Below are 19705 nucleotides of genomic sequence, written 5' to 3'. Positions count from 1 at the left end.
CTGTAGTGGCTGAACCTTTTTATGTTTCCAGCAACAAGGCACCAGTGTTCCAATTTCTCTATATCTTCACTGAGGATGTATGAGGTGATATCTCTTTGCAGTTTTGATTTGCATTTCTCTCATGATCAGTGATGTTGAGTATCTTTACATATGCCTGTTGGTTGGTCATTATAATCTTGTAGAAATGTCTATTCATTTCCTTTGTCCATTTTAAAATTGGGTTATTTGCTTTTTGTTGTTGTCGTGTTGTTGGAGTCCTTGTGTGTTCTGAATATTAACTCCTTATCAGATATATGATTTGCAAATATTTCCTTCTATTTCAGATTGCTTTTTCATTCTGTTGATTGTGTTCTTTGATGCACAGAGTTTTTAAGTTTTGTGTAGTCCTATGTATGTATTTTTGTTGTTGTTGCTTGTGCTTTTGGTGTCGTATCCAAGAAATGATTGCAGAGACTAATGTTTCAAAGATTTTTCTATATGTTTCCTTCCATGAGAGAGATTATGCTGAGTGAAATAAGTCAAACAGAGAAAGTCAAGTATCATATGGTTTCACTTATTGGTGGAGCATAACAAATAATATAGAGTTTTAAAGTTTTAATTTTTAATTTTAATTTTTTTTTGGTTTGGAGGTTTTATTATTTATTTATTTATTTATTTATTATCGTTATGTTAGTCATCATATAATACATCATTAGTTTTTGATGTAGTGTTCCAAGATTCATTATTTCTGTATAACACCCATTGCTCTATGCAATTCGTGCCCTCCTTAATACCCACTGTCAGGTTCATCCATCCCCCAGCCCGCTCCCCTCTAAAATGCTCAGTTTGTTTCCTGGAGTCCAGAGTCTCTCATGGTTTGTCTCCCTCTCTGATTTCTTCCCTTTCAGTTTTCCCTCCCTTATCCTGTGGTCCTTATGCTCCATATGTGAGTGAAACCATATGATAATTGTCTTTCTCTGCTTGACTTATTTCACTTAGCATAATCTCTTCCAGGTCCAACCCTGCCGATGCAAACATTGGATATTCATCCTTTCTGATGGCTAAGTAATATTCCATTATAATATGGACCACATCTTTATCTATTCGTCTGTTGAAGGGCATCTCGGTTCCTTCCACAGTTTGGTGACTGTGGACATTGCTGCTACCCCTACATTGGGGTAGAGATGGCCATTCTTTTCACTACATCTGTATCTTTGGGGTAAATACCCAGTAGTGCAATTACTGGGTTGTAGTATACTCTATCATTCCCAATGGGGAAAAACTGAGAATTTTCCCTTTAAGGTCAGGAACATAACAAGGATGACCACTCCTACCACTTTTGTTCAGCATAGTACTAGAAGTCTTAGCCTCAGCAATCAGACAACAAAAAGAAACAAAAGGCATTCAAATTAGCTAAGAAGTCAAATGCTCTCTCTTCACAGATACTTTATGTGGAAAACCCAAAAGACTCCACCCCAAAATTGCTAGAACTCATATAGCAATTCAACAACGTGGCAGGATACAAAACCAATGCACATAAATCAGTTGCATTTCTATATACTAACAATGTGACGGAAGACAGAGAAATTAAGGAATCAATTCCATTTACAACAGAACCGAAAATAAGTGGTTCCTCCTCACAAAAGTTTTCCCTCTTCTATGCTAATATCCCCAAACATATTGGATTCTTTTGCAATATGTACACATAAATCTTTGTGTTTCCCATTCACAGTGTAGAAATCTACCAAAGATCATATTCAATTTGCTGTAAGGGGTTAACATGAATATAACCTTTCTCATTGATTTAGACTGTATAGTCATCTTTATAGCTAATAGCGTATTCCTTGAATACACTTATATATTGTTATATGATGTGCAATATTATGAAATAAACTTTGAGCACTGTGTATGAGCCAGTCTCATAACAGAACCTGTTCCTTTCTTTTTTCATTTCGAGAATTAGTTCTTTTTTTTAAAAGCCCATATAATTAATATACAGTGTTATATTAGTTTTAGGTGTACAGTATAGTGATTCAACAATTCTATATAATTACTCTATGCTCATCATGATAAATGTACTCTTAATCCCGGAACCTGTTTCCTTCTACACAGAAATCTAAAAAGATGATGACCAGTCTCTGCATCTTGTGACCACCCCCCCTTCCCCAGCATGTATAGATATTCCCAGGGCTTTTGCCTGTGAAACCATTTTATAGGCCTTTCTCCTAATGCCCCCTTGATAACGACGACTTTTCCTTTATTTTTTCCCAATTACCAACTAATCAACATGGGTATAATGATAAAAATGTAGTGGTGAACCTGTGTAAGGTTGTGTGCATTCCTTTGGATGCTCATGAGTAGTTCCATTTTGCTGCCCTTGCTGAGAGCAGTCTCCCGCTTCATCCCTTATCTAAGAAAGAAACTGGATCACTGAGCTCAGCTGTTACTTGATAATATATAGGTGAGCCACAGCATCTTTACAGACATTGGAGGATGTATGGTGTAGCACAAGGAACTCATTTTATTGATAGGAACTTTGGAGGGAGTCAACAGGGATGACAAGTAAAGGAAAATTTAATGATACAAAGCTCTGCCAAGTTACCATCCATGGTTCTGGACAAAGATTCTGTATATAGTAAAAAATTGTTATCCTCAATCTGTCTCCTCTAGTTTTGGCTCTCAAATCATTGGGGCTTCCTTCCTCAATAGCATTTCTTCTTATTTTGCTGCTTCTCCTTTCTCTCCCATTGATGGAAATGCCTGTTAAACCTCTTTCTGCCATTTGTACTTTTAGTTGTTTAATGAATATTTATTCAGTAATTACTGCATGTTAGGCACTAAACTATGTTCTTGGATTGAAGGAAAGCGTTAGACATCATTTCTTCTCTCATGGGGCTTATACTTAAAAAAGGAAAACAAATAAAGAAAATATCCTGATGTGGCATTGACTCCTGGTGAAGTGGATCCAAAAGTACTCAACTCTTTCTGGGGAGGTGAGTGAAGGCTTCATAGACAAGTTTATATTTTTAACTTTTTCCAAGCCCAAAAGTGGGAGTGGAATTCTTCCAGTGAAGAAAAGGGATGAGGTGGTAGGGAAACAGACGTGGGGATTAATTAGGCTATAAAAGTTTGGTTAGGAAAGTTTTCATAGTTCTTTTTTTATTATGTTCAATTAGCTGACATATAATACATTATTAGTTTTTGATGTAGTTCTTAATACCTGACCAATAATGAGGACAGAGGACAAAGAGTGAAATGTGAATTGGGCTAAGTAGCAGCCAGATAACAAGACCTTACATATTCATTATTGGATTAATTCTTCATTCTAAAATTAGTGGATTCAAGTCAGAGTTTACAGTAGATTATGTTCATGGTAGGACTCAGTATGTGGAAAGATGACCCAGGCCAATGCAAGGAACAGAGAATTGCTGGTAGTTAATGTCATACAGAGAACAGGAGTGAAAATAACACATTGGAGGTAGTCATGGGAGGTGGAGAACAAATGTGTGAGACATTGAAAGAGTGTGTCCAAAAGTTCACTGATTAATAGTAGGCATACATGGACATTTTTTTAAAATTTTTATTTCTTTTCAGCGTAACAGTATTCATTGTTTTTTCACCACACCCAGTGCTCCATGCAATCCGTGCCCTCCTTAATACCCACCACCTGGTTCCCCCAACCTCCCACCCCCCGCCCCTTCAAAACCCTCAGGCTGTTTTTCAGAGTCCATAGTCTCTCATGGTTCACCTCCCCTTCCAATTTCCCTCAACTCCCTTCTCCTCTCCATCTACCTTGTCCTCCATATTATTTGTTATGCTCCATTTTTATTCATTATTTTAATTCTCTCATAACTATGAAGTTGGAATTCTCATTCTGATTTTATGGATAAAGAATGTGAGCTTTACAACAGGTGTATAATGGACACTGGAGTCAAGTTCAGAGATTGCTGTCTCTAAGACAGTTACATTTCACTGATATTAATTTTTATCATTAAATTTTTTTAACTTTGCAAACAGTTCTAAACTCACAGAAAAATTGTAAAGATAGACAGTCCCCATCAATTCCACACCCAATTTCTCTTATTTTTATCTTCCATCCAGGGTAGTGCATTACAGTTAGTCATCCTTTCTTCTTGGCTCCTTTTAGATGTGACTGTTTCTCAGACTTACCGTGTTTTAGTAAACTTAAATTTTGAGGAGTACTGTCGAGTATTTTATAAAATGTCCCTTGATTTGGATTTGTCTGATGCTTTTCTCATGATCTGGCAGGGGCTATGGGTTTTGTGGAGGAAGACCACATATCCAAGGTACATAATACTAATATATCTTGTCACTGTTCACTGTGGCACTGACTGTTACCTGGCTAAGTGCTTGTTATGTTTCCTTACTATAAATATTCTCTTTTCCCCTTCTCAAACTGGAGTCTTTGTAAGGCAGTTACCATGTGCAGCCCACACTTAAGGAGTGAGGAATTATGTTCCACTTTTCTGAGAGCAGAATATTTATTTATTTATAAAAATCAATTATATGGTTTCATTTACTTGTGGAGCATAAGGAATAACATGGAGGACATTAGGAGAAGGAAAGGAAGAGCGAATTGTGGTAAATCGAGGGGGAGATGAAGCATGAGACACCATGGACTCAGAAAAACAAACTGAGGGTTTTAGAGGGGAGGGAGGTGGGGGGATGGAATAGCCTGGTGGTGAGTATTAAGAACGGTATGTATTGCATGGAGCACTGGGTGTGATGCATAAACAATGAATCTTGGAACACTGAAAAAAAATTTAAAAAACCGTATCTTTAATTTATTTTTATTATGTTATGTTATTCATGATACAGTACATTTGTTTTTGATGTAGTGTTCCATGATTCATAGTTTGCGTGTAACACCCATTGCTCCATGCAATACATACCCTCCTCAATACCACTGGGTTAACCCATCCCCCTACTCCCATACCCTCAAAACCCCTCAGTTTGTTTCCCGTAGTTCATAGTCTCTTATGGTTTTTCACCCCCTCTGGTTTCACCTTCCCTTCACTTTTCCCTTCCTTTTCCTAATGTCCTTCACGCTGTTCTATATTTTCCACAAATAAGTGAAACCATATGATAATTCACTTTCTCTGCTTATTTCACTTAGTGTATCCCCTTCATCCCATCCTTTCTTCTTTCCACCCAACATTTTGCATGTTGATGCAAAATTTGGGTATTCATCCTTTTTGATGGCTGACCAATATGTCATTGTGTATATGGACCACATTTTTATCCATTCGTCTGTTGAAGGGTATCTCAACTCTTGCCATGGTTGTGGAAGTTGTTGTTATGAACATTGGGATGCATATGGCCCTTCTTTTCATTACATCTATATCTTTGGTGTAAATACCCAGTAGTGAAATTGCTGGGTCATAGGGTAGGTCTATTTTTAATTTTTTTGAGAATACTCCATACTGTTTTCCAAATGGCTACATCAACTTGTATTCTCTCCGACAATGTAAGAAGGTTCTGCTTTTTCCACATCCTTTCCAACATTTGTTGTTTCTTGCCTTGTTAATTTTTGCCATTCTAACTGGTATAAGGTGGCATCTCAATGTGGTTTTTTTTTTTTTTTTTTTTTTTTTTTTTTTTTAATTTTTTATTTATTTTCAGCGTAACAGTATTCATTGTTTTTTCACCACACCCAGTGCTCCATGCAATCTGTGCCCTCCCTAATACCCACCACCTGGTTCCCCCACCCTCCCACCCCGCCCCTTCAAAACCCTCAGGTTGTTTTTCAGAGTCCATAGTCTCTCATGGTTCACCTCCCCTTCCAATTTCCCTCAACTCCCTTCTCCTCTCCATCTACCCTTGTCCTCTATATTATTTGATATGCTCCACCAATAAGTGAAACCATATGATACTTGACTTTCTCTGTTTGACTTATTTCACTCAGCATAATCTCTTCCAGTCCTGTCCATGTTGCTACAAAAGTTGGGTATTCGTCCTTTCTGATGGAGGCATAATACTCCATAGTGTATATGGACCACATCTTCCTTATCCATTCATCCGTTGAAGGGCATCTTGGTTCTTTCCACAGTTTGGCGACCGTGGCCATTGCTGCTATAAACATTGGGGTACAGATGGCCCTTCTTTTCACTACATCTGTATCTTTGGGGTAAATACCCAGCAGTGCAATTGCAGGGTCATAGGGAAGCTCTATTTTTAATTTCCTGAGGAATCTCCACACTGTTCTCCAAAGTGGCTGCACCAGTTTGCATTCCCACCAACAGTGTAAGAGGGTTCCCCTTTCTCCACATCCTCTCCAACACACGTTGTTTCCTGTCTTGCTAATTTTGGCCATTCTAACTGGTGTAAGGTGGTATCTCAATGTGGTTTTGATTTGAATCTCCCTGATGGCTAGTGATGATGAACATTTTTTCATGTGTCTGGTAGCCATTTGTATGTCTTCATTGGAGAAGTGTCTGTTCATATCTTCTGCCCATTTTTTAATATGATTATCTGTTTTGTGTGTGTTGAGTTTGAGGAGTTCTTTATAGATCCTGGATATCAACCTTTTATCTGTACTGTCATTTGCAAATATCTTCTCCCATTCCGTGGGTTGCCTCTTTGTTTTGATGACTGTTTCTTTTGCTGTGCAGAAGCTTTTTATCTTGATGAAGTCCCAGAAGTTCATCTTTGCCTTTATTTCCTTCACCTTTGGAGACATATCTTGAAAGAAGTTGCTATGGCTGATATCAAAGAGGTTACTCCCTATGTTCTCCTCGAGGATTCTGATGGATTCCTGTCTCACGTTGAGGTCTTTTATCCATTTCGAGTTTATCTTTGTGTACGGTGTAAGAGAATGGTCAAGTTTCATTCTTCTACATATAGCTGTCCAGTTTTCCCAGCACCATTTATTGAAGAGACTGTCTTTTTTCCACTGGATATTTTTTCCTGTTTTGTCAAAGATTATTTGACCATAGAGTTGAGGGTCCATATCTGGGCTCTCTACTCTGTTCCACTGGTCCATGTGTCTGTTTTTATGCCAGTACCATGCTGTCTTGGTGATCACAGCTTTGTAGTAAAGCTTGAAATCAGGTAACGTGATGCCACCAGTTTTATTTTTGTTTTTCAACATTTCCTTAGCAATTCGGGGTCTCTTCTGATTCCATACAAATTTTAGTATTATTTGCTCCAGCTCTTTGAAAAATACTGGTGGAATTTTGATTGGAATGGCATTAAAAGTATAGATTGCTCTGGGCAGTATAGACATTTTAACGATGTTTATTCTTCCCATCCAAGAGCATGGAATGGTCTTCCATCTTTTTGTATCTTCTTCAATTTCTTTTAGGAGTGTTCTGTAGTTCCTCGAGTACAGGTCTTTAACCTCTTTGGTTAGGTTTATTCCGAGGTATCTTATGGTTTTTGGTGCTATAGTAAATGGAATCGATTCTCTAATTTGCCTTTCTGAATTTTCATTGTTAGTGTATAAGAAAGCCACTGATTTCTGGACATTGACTTTGTATCCTGCTACATTACTGAATTGCTGTATGAGTTCTAGTAGTTTGGAGGTGGAGTCTTTTGGGTTTTCCATATAAAGAATCATGTCATCTGCGAAGAGAGAGAGTTTGACTTCTTCCTTGCCAATTTGGATACCTTTTATTTCTCTTTGTTGTCTGATTGCTGTTGCTAGGACTTCTAATACTATGTTGAACAAGAGTGGTGAGAGTGGGCATCCTTGTCGTGTTCCTGATCTCAATGGGAAGGCTGCAAGCTTTTTCCCATTGAGGATGATATTTGCTGTGGGTTTTTCATAGATAGATTTGATGAAGTTCAGGAATGTTCCCTCTATCCCTATACTTTGAAGCGTTTTAATCAGGAACGGATGCTGGATTTTGTCAAAAGCTTTTTCTGCATCAATGGAGAGGATCATGTGGTTCTTCTCTCTTCTCTTATTGATTTGTTCTATCACATTGATTGATTTGCGAATGTTGAACCATCCTTGTAACCCAGGGATGAATCCTACCTGGTCATGGTGGATAATCTTTTTAATGTGCTGTTGGATCCTGTTTGCTAGGATCTTGTTGAGAATCTTAGCATCCATATTCATCAGTGATATCGGTCTGAAATTCTCCTTTTTGGTAGGGTCTTTGCCTGGTTTGGGGATCAGGGTGATGGTGGCTTCATAAAAAGAGTCTGGAAGTTTTCCTTCTGCTTCAATTTTTTGAAACAGCTTCAGGAGAATAGGTATTATTTCTTCTTTGAAAGTTTGATAGAATTCCCCAGGGAATCCGTCAGGTCCTGGGCTCTTGTTTTTTGGGAGGTTTTTGATCACTGCTTCAATCTCGTTACTAGATATCGGTCTATTCAGGTTGTCAATTTCTTCCTGGTTCAATTTTGGGAGTTTATAGTTTTCCAGGAATGCATCCATTTCATCTAGGTTGCTTAGCTTATTGGCATATAACTGTTGATAATAGCTTCTGATGATTGTTTCTACTTCCTTGGTGTTAGTTGTGATCTCTCCCTTTTCATTCATAATTTTATTAATTTGGGCTTTCTCTCTTTTCTTTTGGATTAGTGTGGCCAATGGTTTATCGATCTTATTGATTCTTTCAAAAAACCAGCTTCTAGTTTCGTTGATACGTTCTACTGTATCTCTGGTTTCTACCTCGTTGATCTCTGCTCTAATCTTGATTATTTCCCTTCTTACGTGTGGAGTTGGTTTGATTTGTTGTTGATTCTCCAGTTCTTTAAGGTGTAGAGACAGCTGGTGTATTCTGGATTTTTCAATTTTTTTGAGGGAGGCTTGGATGGCTATGAATTTCCCCCTTAGGACCGCCTTTGCTGTATCCCATAGGTTTTGGAGTGAAGTGTCTTCGTTCTCATTGGTTTCCATAAATTGTTTAAGTTCTTCTTTGATCTCCTGGTTGATCCAAGCATTCTTAAGCAAGGTGGTCTTTAGCTTCCAGGTATTTGAGTTCCTTCTGAACTTTTCCTTGTGATTGAGCTCCAGTTTCAAAGCATTGTGATCTGAGAATATGCAGGGAATCATCTCAGTCTTTTGGTATCGGTTGAGCCCTGATTTGTGACCCAGTATGTGGTCTATTCTGGAGAAGGTTCCATGTGCACTTGAGAAGAATGAGTATTCTGTTGTTTTAGGGTGGAATGTTCTGTATATATCTATGAGGTCCATCTGGTCCAATGTGTCATTCAATGCTCTTATTTCTTTATTGATTTTCTGCTTCGATGATCTGTCTATTTCTGAGAGAGGCGTGTTAAGATCTCCTACTATTAGTGTATTCATATCAATATGACTCTTTATCTTGATTAATAGTTTTCTTATGTAATTGGCTGCTCCCATATTGGGGGCATAGATATTTACAATTGTTAGATCATCTTGGTGGATAGTCCCTTTAAGAATGATGTAGTGTCCTTCTGTATCCCTGACTACCGTCTTTAGTTTAAAATCTAATTTATCTGATATGAGAATCGCTACCCCAGCCTTCTTTTGAGGCCCATTGGCGTGAAAGATGCTTCTCCATCCCTTCACTTTCAGTCTGGGTGTATCTTTAGGTTCAAAATGGGTCTCTTGTAGACAACATATGGATGGGTCCTGTCGTTTTATCCAATCTGCAACCCTGTGTCGTTTTATGGGTGCATTTAGGCCATTCACATTGAGAGTGATTATTGAGAGATACGTTTTTATTGACATTGTGTTATCTTTGAAGTCTTTCTTTCTGTCGATTGTCTCTATATTTCTGTTCAATGCTATTCTTAGGATTTTTCCTCTTTTATAGAACCCCCTTTAATATTTCCTGCAGTGTCGGCTTGGTGGTTGCATAGTCTTTCAAGCCTTGCCGGTCTTGGAAACTCTTTATCTCTCCATCCATTTTGAATGTCAGTCTTGCTGGATAAAGTATTCTTGGCTGCATGTTCTTCTCATTTAGTGCCCTGAATATATCTTGCCAGCCCTTTCTGGCTTGCCAGGTCTCTGTGGACAGGTCTGACATTATTCTGATGGGCTTTCCTCTGTATGTAAGGAGGTTCTTTGTCCTAGCGGCTTTCAAGAGATTGTATCTACAATTATGATTCCTCAATTTTACTATGAGGTGCCTGGATGTTTTTTTTGAATTTATAATCTTGGGGGGGGACCTTTCTACTTCTAGTACATGAACACTTGTTCCATTCGCAAGGTTGGGAAAATTTTCATGAAAAATTTGTTCCACTATATCTTCTAGACTTCTTTCTTTCTCCTCCCCTTCAGGGATTCCAATAATTCTGACGTTGGAACGTTTCATGGCATCATTTATTTCCCTGATTCTGTTTTCGTGGCTTCTAAGCTGTTTGTTCCAGGCTTCCTCCTGATCCTTTCTCTCTATTTGTTTGTCCTCCAGATCACTAATTCTATCTTCTGTCTCAGTTACCCTAGCTTTTAGAGAATTTAGATTAGATTGGAACTCATTGAGAGCGTTGTGAACCTCATCCCTGGTGGCCTTCAGCTCTGCCCTAACATTATGAACCTCCTCTCTGGTCGCTTTCAATTCTGCCCTAATCAATTCTGTTTGGTCATCCATAGCTTTCTCCAACCTAGCTATTGCCTGGATAATTGTTAGCCTGAATTCTCTTTCTGACATATTGTCTATGTTGATAGCCGTTAGCTCTGTTGCAGAAGGCCCATCCTCTGTATTTTTCTTCTGTTGGGGATTCCTCCTCCTAGTCATTTTGGTGAGAGATGACTGGACAGATGTAGCTGGGTGTATTGACCGTGGTGCAGTCAAGGTGCACCCTGGAACGCTTCTGAGCACTCAGGATTCCCCACCCAAATGAGAGAAAAAAGAAAAGAAAAAGAAAAAAGAGGGAGAGAGAGAGACAGGAAAAAAAGGGAAGATAAAAGTGAAGGTTCAGCCCAAATGGGCCCCAGGGTAAGGTTTATGACGTATACAAACAAAAACAGACAAACAAAAAGACTGATAAAAGTATATGACGAGAGAAAATATATATATATATAAGCAAAAAAAAGGAGGAGCCTCGTCAAGAAGAACCCCAAGTATAAGATTTATATACTATCCAGACAAACATAAATACACAGAGACACTGGCTGAAGAAAAAGATGGGAGCATGGTTATAGATTCTCGGTGTGGGCGAGGAAGGTTATTTTGATTCTTCCTGGATGTATCTTGATATCTTTGTTAAAGGACTCAACTTTCCTAAGAAAAAGGGGGATTAAAAATTGGTTCACCTATAGGGGTAGCATTGCTTGGAGAAAGGGGGTTACCTTGAAGTTTAACTCTATATGACTATTAGAAAATAAAAATAAAAAAGGAATAAACTGGACTAAACTAAATTAAAAAATTTTTTAAAAATTAAGAAAATAGAAAAGCAAAAGAAAAACACATGTGTATGTATCAAAAAAATTCAGGTTAGAAGTTTATCATGGAATTTGATGTACTGGACATCTCACTGTGATGGTAAATAGGTTAAAAAATTATCTATATAAAAAAAGAAAAAAAAATGAACCAGAATAGTGGGAAAGAATTAAAAATAAAAGTTGTATCTATGAAGTAGTGGTGGTTGTTCTCTTGTAGTCTTTTTTTTTTTTTTTTTCCTGATTTGTTTTCTGGGGGAGGGGGCTGCCACGTGGGTTTTCAGTCAATGATGTTCCCTGAGTTAAGTCCTCCCGACCCCCTCAAGGGGGTGGGCTCTGAGAAAAACGTTTTTTTCAGGTTTTTGTTCTCTGGAGGTTTTTATGTTTGTTCACTTCTTTTCTCTCGCCTTGACAGCTTTTGATGGTTTTGGGAGGTTTAGAGGAAAGAAAACTGCACCCCAACCTCCCTCTCAGAGAGAAGCCTCAGTCTGCTCCCCTGCAGGTGCTGCAGCCGCTGGGCCGCTGGCAGAGCAGGTTCTGAGTCGCGGTCCCTGGGGACGCAGGATCTCCTGCTTGTACGCAAAACCAAGGCAGCTGTGGCTGTCTGGGCAGCTCCAGACCGCCAGAGAGGTTCCAAGCAGCAATCGCACACTGAGATTTTCCCGCTGGCTGGGGCTGAGAGCTCAGGGCTTGCTCGCACCTCTCCCAGGGGATTTTTTGGGGCGCGGCGCCTCCAGCTCTATCGGCTCTATCGCCGCGTGGGTCTATCACCGCGTGGGTCCCAGAACACCAGGCTGGGCGTTCGTGCACCTCTCTCAGGGGAGGTTGAGGCACGCACGCATCTCCAGTAAGGTGCGCGTTCTGCCGTCTGGTGTGGCTCCCAGTCCCTCACGGGAGCCGGACTCCACCCGTTCTCGGGCGCACTGGCGGCTCCGGGACAAAGACCAGGTTTCTCCGCCGCACTCTCCGGCTCAGCGCCAGGGGATGCTGCCCTGGGTCTGGGGACTTAAGCCCCTATCCCTATCCGCCCCGATTCCCACAATTTCCCCGCGCGAGTCTTTGCTCTTTTGAGTGCTTTCAACAAGACTCCAAGTTAATGCTGGACCCCAGATGCCGGGCACTCTCGTATTGGGGTATTATTTTCCAGTCGGTCGCCTCTGGTGGCTCCCTCCCCCTTTTGTTTATCTTCCGATATCAGTCCGACGTTCCCACTCCACTTTACCTGCCCACTGGCGTCTTCTGGCCCCCGTAGAGATCCAGACGTGTATAATTCTGATCTCAGGCTGATTTCATGGGTGATCGGAGTTCTTTGGTAGGTAATCAGCTCACTTTAGGGTGCAGGTTGAAAAGGCGCCTCCTCCTACTTCCCCGCCATCTTGTCTCTCTTCAATGTGGTTTTTATTTGAATTTCCCTGATGGCTAATGATGATGAACAGTTTTTTATGTGTCTGTTAGCCATTTGTATGTCTTCATTGGAGAAGTGTCTGTTTATATCTTCTGCCCATTTTTTTGACTTGATTATTTGTTTTCTTGGATGTTCAGTTTGTGATCTCAACACTTGCCCCTTAATCCCTGTGTTCTGTTTGAGCCCTGTTATCAGTCCCTTCTGGTCTCACCACCAATGGCCTCCAAGCCATCACTGGGTGCCAAGGCACAGGACACTTTTACCCTGGGATATTACTTTCCAGTGGGTAGCTTCTGGTGGTTCCTGCCCTCCTACTCTTTATCCTCCAATATCTATCCATGTAATCACAACTCAGTCCTTTGCACCTCTCGATTGATGATCCTCTGCCCCCGTGGAGACCCAGATGTGTATAATCTTACATCTAAGGCTGATTTTGTGGGTGTTCAGAGTGGCTTGTTAGATTTCTAGTTAAATTCAGGGACTGAATTTTTGGGTGTTCAGAGTGGCTTGGTAGATTTATAGCTAAATTCAGGGGACTGGTAGAAACAGAGTTCCCCACTCTTCTGCCAACTTGGGAGTCTTTCTCTATTACATGACTTACTGATTTTATGACTCTCTTTTTTCACAGAGTTGGAAATCCTTCACTTTTCAGCAAACTTTATAAGAATATCCAATTTACTTGCTCTGCCTCTTCACAAAACTACCATAGTCTCAGTGACATACACATTGGTCATGCCCATGTTGAACCTCTTCATCTATGGTCTGAGGAACAGAGACATAAAGCTGGCCCTAAGAAGGCTTTTTAGTAGAAAGACATTCTCTGCAGAGAAGGATCATTTGTTTCAAGATGACAGCTTGGGTCATAGGTCTCAAAACCCTAGAAGACCTAGATCACGATCTTTATATCAATTCAAAGGAATAATCTGAAATTTACCTTTTACATACTTCAGCCTCTAATTTTTCATACATAAGAAGCAACTTTTTCTTCTGCATTTCTATTTTTTTAAATTAAATTTTTTATTTATTTTCAGTGTAACAGTATTCATTGTTTTTTCACCACACCCAGTGCTCCATGCAATCTGTGCCCTCCCTAATACCCACCACCTGGTTCCCCCACCCTCCCACCCCACGCCCCTTCAAAACCCTCAGGTTGTTTTTCAGAGTCCATAGTCTCTCATGGTTCACCTCCCCTTCCCACTTCCCATTTCCCTGCATTTCTATTTTTAAATTTTATTTTAATTTTTCAGTGTTCCAAGAGTCATTGTTTATGCACCACACCAGTGCTCCATGCAACATGTGTCCTCCTTAACAACCACTACCAGGCTCATGCATCCCCACACCCGCCTCCCTTCCAAAACCCGCAGTTTGTTTCTCAGAGTCCACAGTCTCTCATGGTTCGTATCCACCTACGATTTCTCCCAATTCACTTTTCATTTCCTTCTCCTAATGTCCTCCATGTTATTCCTTATGGTCTACATGCAAGTGAAACCATATGATTATTGATTTTCTCCGCCCAATTTATATCATTCAGCATAATCTCCTCCAGTCCCATCCATGTTTATACAAAAATTGGGCTTCATCCTTTCTGATGGAGTCATAATATTCCACTGTATATATATGGACCATATCTTTTTTATCCATTCGTCTGTTGAAGGACATCATGGCTCTTTACACAGTTTGGCAATTGTGGCCATTGTTGCTATGAACATTGGGGTACTGATGGCCCTTTTCAACACATCTGTATCTATGGAGTAAATACCCAGTTGTGCAATTGCAGGGTCATAGGGAAGCTCTATTTTTAATTTTTTGAAAAATATTCACACTGTTCTCCAAAGTGGCTATACCAACTTGCATTCCCACCAACAACGTAAGAGAGTTCACCTTTTTTTAAAATATTTTAAAATTTTTTATTTCTTTTCAGTGTAACAGTATTCATTGTTTTTTCACCACACCCAGTGCTCCATGCAATCTGTGCCCTCCCCAATACCCACCACCTGGTTGCCCCACCCTCCCACCCCCCGCCCCTTCAAAACCCTCAGGTTGTTTTCAGAGTCCATAGTCTCTCATGGTTCACCACCCCTTCCAATTTTCGTCAACTCCCTTCTCCTCTCCATCTCCCCATGTTCTCCATGTTATTTGTTATGCTCCACAAATAAGTGAAACCACATGATAATTGGCTGTCTCTGCTTGACTTATTTCACTCAGCATAATCTCTTCCAGTCCTGTCCATGTTGCTACAAAAGTTGGGTATTCGTCCTTTCTGATGGAGGCATAATACTCCATAGTGTATATGGACCACATCTTCCTTATCCATTCATCCGTTGAAGGGCATCTTGGTTCTTTCTACAGTTTGGCGACCGTGGCCATTGCTGCTTTAAACATTGGGGTACAGATGGCCCTTCTTTTCACTCCATCTGTATCTTTGGGGTAAATACCCAGCAGTGCAATTGCAGGGTCAGAGGGAAGCTCTATTGTTAACTTCTTGAAGAATCTCCACACTGTTCTCCAAAGTGGCTGCACCAACTTGCATTCCCACCAACAGTGTAAGAGGGTTCCCCTTTCTCCACATCCTCTCCAACACACGTTGTTTCCTGTCTTGCTAATTTTGGCCATTCTAACTGGTGTAAGGTGGTATCTCAATGTGGTTTTGATTTGAATCTCCCTGATGGCTAGTGATGATGAAGATTTTTTCATGTGTCCGGTAGCCATTTGTATGTCTTCATTGGAGAAGTGTCTGTTCATATCTTCTGCCCATTTTTGGATATGATTGTCTGTTTTGTGTGTGTTGAGTTGGAGGAGTTCTTTATAGATCCTGGATATCAACCATTTGTCTGTACTGTCATTTGCAAATATCTTCTCCCATTCCGTGGGTTGCCTCTTTGTTTTGTTGACTGTTTCCTTTGCTGTGCAGAAGCTTTTGATCTTGATGAAGTCCCAAAAGTTCATTTTCGCTTTTGTTTCCTTCGCCTTTGGAGACATATCTTGAAAGAAGTTGCTGTGGCTGATATCAAAGAGGATACTGCCTATGTTCTCCTCGAGGATTCTGATGGATTCCGGTCTCACGTTGAGGTCTTTTATCCATTTCGAGTTTATCTTTGTGTACGGTGTAAGAGAGTGGTCGAGTTTCATTCTTCTACATAGAGCTGTCCAGTTTTCCCAGCACGATTTATTGAAGAGACTGTCTTTTTTCCACTGTATTTTTTTTTCCTGTTTTGTCGATTATTTGAGCATAGAGTTGAGGGTCCATATCTGGGCTCTCTACACTGTTCCACTGGTCTATGTGTCTGTTTTTATGCCAGTACCATGCTGTTTTGGTGATCACAGCTTTGTAGTAAAGCTTGAAATCAGACAGCATGATGCCCCCAGTTTTATTTTTGTGTTTCAACATTTCCTTAGCAATTCGGGGTCTCTTCTGATTCCATAGAAATTTTAGGATTGTTTTCTCCAGCTCTTTGAAAAATGCCCATGGAATTTTTATTGGAATGGTATTGAACATATAGATTGCTCTAGGCAGTATAGGCATTTTAACAATGTTTATTCTTCCAATCCATGAGCATTTCATGGTCTTCCATCTTTTTGTCTCTTCTTCAATATCTTTCATGAGTGTTGTGTAGCTCCTTGAGTACAGATCCCTTACCTCTTTGGTTAGGTTTATTCCCAGGCATCTTATGGTTCTTGGTGCTATAATAAATGGAATTGATTCCCTAATTTCCCTTTCTGTATTTTCATTGTTGGTGTATAAGAAAACAACTGATTTTTGTACATTGATTTTGTATTCTGCCAGATTACTGAATTGCTGTATGAGTTCTAGTCATTTGGGGGTGGAGACTTTGGGGTTTTCCCTATAAAGTATCATGTCATCTGTGAAGAGAGAGAGTTCGACTTCTTCCTTCCCAATTTCAATACCTCTTCTCTTGGTTGTCTGATTACTGTTGCTAGGACTTCTAATACTATGTTGAACAAGAGTGGTGAGAGTGTGCATCCTTATTGTGTTCCTGATCTCAAAGGGAAGGCTGTCAGCTTTTTCCCATTGAGCTTTCTCTTTGATGTTGCCATATGGTTTTGGTGAGCTCTTGTCTAAGGCTGTTTGCACAGGCTCTTTCTCTGCCTTAATTGTTTTTCTCAAAATTATGTGCATGGTTCATGAATCCACTAGCCTCAGGTTTCCTGCTCAAAATCCTGTTATCAGAGAAGATACAATGGAAAGTTTTCGCTTCACTTTAGGAAGTACATTATTTTACTTATTATTGATAACCACCACTCGAAATGTCATTTCCTCATTCATTAATATTTTATTGCTCCCTATGACACACACACACACACATCTTAGACTCAATCTTCTTAAGGTCAAACAGATATCACTACTTTACAATGCTTTCAACAATGCTTGCCACAAGATAACTGGTTAAAATATTTGTTAAGTGAACAGAAAACATCTCAGGAAATCTATAGAGGACAGCTTTGCTTTGGGTAAATGTTTCAATTCAGGAGTGCAATTTTTTCAGTATCATGGAATACATGGAGCTTTTGAGGTCCTTGAAATTTTTAGCTAATTATTCTAGATTGGTAGGTTGTGTATAAGAATTAATGAGCGAAGGAATTCGAAAACAAAAATTTCACCAGACAAATCTCAGCATCTCTCTCTCTCTCTCTCTCTCTCAAATAGAATAGATGAGAGAGAGAGAGAACAAATGGGCAGAGTGGAGAAGGGGAGGAAGAGAATCTGACATAGTCTCTGCTCCCAGAAGAGTCCAATGTGGGGCTTGAACTCACCACCAGGAGACCATGACCTGAGCTGAAATCAAGAGTTGGTTGCTGAACCGATTGAGCCCCTCAGGAACCCCAGTCATAGCATTTCTTTTAATTCTGTGCTCACTGTTTGTGACTTCATAATGCTCTTTTCTCTGTTCCAGCTGTTTTCAGCAGTACCATGGAATAAAGAAATCCAACTGTTGTTTCAGAATTTATCTTTCTGGGACTTTCAGAGGAGGGGGAACTGCAGCCACTGCTCCTGTGGCAGTTCCTGTCCATATACTTGGTCATCTGCAGTGGAAACCTGCTCATCATCCTGGCCATTGTCACAGACTCTCGCCTCCACACACCCATGTACTTCTTCCTCTCCAACCTGTCCTTTGTAGACATCTCTTTCACTTCCACCACCATTGCCAAGATGCTGCTGAACATCCAGACACAGAGTAAAGTGATCACCTATGTAGGCTGCCTCAGCCAGATATATTTTTCATGCTTTTTGCGGGATTAGACAACTTTCTTTTGACAGTGATGGCCTGTGACCAGTTTGGCCATCTGTCACCCACTGTGTTACATGGTTATCATGAACCCCAAGTTTTGTGGTAACCTGCTTCTGGCATGCTGGGTTTTGAGTGTTCTGGACTCTCTATTACATGACTTAATGGTTTTTCAGTTGTCTTTTTGTACGCAGTTAGAAATCCCTCACCTTTTTTGTGAACTTAATCAGGTGATTCAGCTTGCTTGTTCTGGTACCTTCTTCAGTAACCTGGCAATTTATCTTACAAGTGGGCTTCTGGGTTTTATTCCACTCATTGGTATCCTTTTATCTTACTCTAGAATTGTAACCTCTATTTTGAAAATTTCATCTTCTGGGGGCAAGTATAAAGCATTTTCCACATATGGATCTCACCTCTCAGTTGTCTCTTTATTCTATGGTACAGGATTTGGGAGTGTATCTTAGTTCTGCTGCTTCACAAAACTCGAGGACAACGGCCATAACTTCAGTGATGTACATGGTGGTCACCCCCATGCTGAACCCCTTCATCTATAGTCTGAGGAACAGAGACATAAAGCTGACCCTAAGAAAGCTCTTTAGCAGAGAGACAATCTCTACATATAAGTATCCTTTGTTTCAAGATGAAGGTGTGTGTATTAGGGTTCAAGACCCTAGAAGATCTAGATCATGATTTTTGTATCTGTTCATTGAAATACAATCTGCAGTTTATCTTCCTACAATATTCTGTCCATTTTTTTTCATACATAATGATCAACTGTTTCTTTTTTTTCAATTTTTATTGTTTTTCTTTAAATTCCAGTTAGGTAACAGATGGTGTAATATTAGGTTCAAGAATAGAATTCAGTGATTCATCACTTACTTACCACACCAGTGCTCATCACAAGTGCCCTCCTCAATCCTCATCAGCCATTTAGCTCATCCATCTACCTACCTCCCTTCTAGGAACCCTCTTTGTTCTCCATTTTTAAGAGTCTGTTTTATGGTCTATTTCTTTAAAATTATATATATATATATATATATATATATATATATATATACACACACACACACGCACACACATATTTATTTATTTCAGAGAGATAGAGATAGCATGAGTGGGTGTGGCAGAGGGAGAGGGAGAGAGACTCTCAAGCAGACTCCGGGCTGAGCATGCAGCCCAGTGCAAGGCTCAATCTCATGGCCTTGAGATCACAACCTGAAAACAATAATTGGACACTGAACTAACCACATCACTGAGGTGTACATATTTCTTTAAAATTTTTTTTTATATTGGATGGATTTCTAGCAGTAGATAAGTAATATAGGAAATTGGACACTTAAAATGTTCAGAAAAGCCAGAGGAATATGTAGGATGCTTCCTCCCTCAAATGAAAGTAGCTATCCCTTAGAGTATCTGCTTTGGGAGAAAATTCATTTAACACAGCAGAGGTTATATAGCAGTTTCTAGGGGTTTCTTTCAATTCATCCCAGAAAGAGATCACATGTGCAACAGCAGAGGCACCTGGAAAACTGTGTGATGAAATTTACAATAACCCACATTCAATATGAAACATCCAGTTTTCAATTTCTCAGTTCAAAACATAAATTAAGTGTAGGTTATAGAAATTACAACTCCTGATTTTCCAGGCACTGATGATGTCCTTCTCAGTACTTACTCCAGAGATGCATCATTACTTTTCTTTAAGTATTTAGGGAGACAGCAACACTGCCTGGCGGT

The 19705-nt window shown here is 39.8% G+C and overlaps 1 pseudogene across 1 annotated transcript in view; it reads left to right on the top strand.

Annotated features, from left to right (window-relative positions):
- Positions 1-18658, top strand: part of LOC308352171 (olfactory receptor 7A10-like) — a 40548-nt pseudogene extending 21890 nt beyond the window's left edge. The window contains exon 2 of the transcript in view: positions 17664-18658. The product of the transcript in view is annotated as an olfactory receptor 7A10-like (transcript). The remainder of the gene's footprint in view (positions 1-17663) is intronic.
- The last annotated feature ends 1047 nt before the right edge of the window (positions 18659-19705 follow it).

Source organism: Martes martes, assembly GCF_963455335.1.
Source record: "Martes martes genome assembly, chromosome: 1".
Taxonomy (NCBI): Eukaryota; Metazoa; Chordata; class Mammalia; order Carnivora; family Mustelidae; genus Martes; species Martes martes.
The sequence above is the reverse complement of the archived record's forward strand: the minus strand, read 5'-3'. Positions and strand labels throughout refer to the sequence as shown.